Here is a 1,687-nt window from a genome sequence, read left to right as displayed (position 1 = left end):
CCGCCGCCGGGACCGGAGCTCGTCGTCCGCCGCCGCCTCCGGTCGCCGTCGCGCGCCTCCCGCGCCCCGCCGCCCATCTCCGGTCGCCGCCGCCGGCACCAGATCCGGCCTCGCCTCGCCGGATCCGCCCCGTCTCCGTCCTCCTCCCAGCCAACTCCGGTGCCACCTCGGCCTCCGTGCGAATCAGATCCAGATCGGATCTGAGAAGGTTGATTTCTTCCTCCCCCGAAATCCCCTAAGTCTTTTCTGGCAGTAATTTTGTTGTATGTTCATCGCACCACAACTTTGCACTCGTGGCTCCGTTTTGGGCGTGTAGCATACCGAATTGTTCGCCTCGAAGAGTACATCATTTCATCTCACTGCATCATTTTCATTTGAGCTCATCTGGATGCCCGAAATGCTGTTGGAAGAGGGCTATATAATGTTAGTTGCTGAATCTGTTAACAAAACTTGCTATGTTTACATGCATGCCATCATTTCTTCTGATCCTTTTTGGCTCATGGTCTGTAAAGGACTTTTGTTCTATGCTTTGAGTAGAATCATGTCATGCCTTGTTTTGCTATTATAAGTTCCTGTAGCATGTTGATTGCTTGCTCTGAACATTGCTACCTGATGTTGTTTATGCCATGTCCAACCTGATATTTTTTGCACTTTTCCCATGCTTGTTTGAACCTGTTATGGTGTCATTTAGCCGTAGCTCAGTGTTCCTCTTTTGTTAAGCATCTCCTGTAAATCACTGCCATATGCTTTGTTTTTATGTTGGGGTGCTGTAGCATAGTTTCTTGTTGCATGCTAAGTAGCATCGTGCTGTTAAACGCACATTTGCGTCATTCTTGTTTTGCTTGCCATTTGCAAACCGTGCATCCGTTTCCGGTGATCTTTATATCGATTTCAACCGAAATCATCTCATCTTTCCAGCGGCATACTTGTTTGCCAAGTTGATGCATTGTTCATCATTTTTCCCTTCCGGAGCCCGCATTTGCATTGCATATCACATCTCGCATATCATGTCATGTATTGCATCATGTTGCTTGTGCATTCCTCCATGTTTGATTGTGGTTCCATTGCTTGTGTTCTTGCTTTGGATAGAGCCGGGAGACGAGTACGTGCACGAGGAACCTGTTGAGAACGCTTACGAGGATCAAGCTTTCGACAACTCTGAGAACTTTGCAGGCAAGATGACCGTACCCTCGAAATCACTTCTATCTTTGCTTGCTAGATGGTCGCTCTTTTGCTATGCCTATGCTACGTTACCTACCACTTGCTATATCATGCCACCCATATTGCCATGTCAAACCTCTAACCATCCTTTCCTAGCAAACCGTTGTTTGGCTATGTCACCGCTTTTGCTCAGCCCCTCTTATAGCGTTGCTAGTTGCAGGTGAAGATGAAGTTTGTTCCTTGTTGGAACATGGATACTTTGGGATATCACAATATCTCCTGTTTAATTAATGCACCTTATATACTTGGTAAAGGGTGGAAGGCTCGGCCTTATGCCTGGTGTTTTGTTCCACTCTTGCCACCCTAGTTTCCGTCATACCAGTGTTATGTTCCTTGATTTTGCGTTCCTTACGCGGTTGGGTGATTTATGGGACCCCCTTGACAGTTCGCTTTGAATAAAACTCCTCCAGCAAGGCCCAACCTTGGTTTTACCATTTGCCACCTATACCTTTTTCCCTTGGGTTTC

The sequence above is a fragment of the Triticum dicoccoides genome, chromosome 2B (assembly GCF_002162155.2).
Source record: "Triticum dicoccoides isolate Atlit2015 ecotype Zavitan chromosome 2B, WEW_v2.0, whole genome shotgun sequence".
Taxonomy (NCBI): Eukaryota; Viridiplantae; Streptophyta; class Magnoliopsida; order Poales; family Poaceae; genus Triticum; species Triticum dicoccoides.
This window is presented reverse-complemented; position numbering follows the sequence as displayed.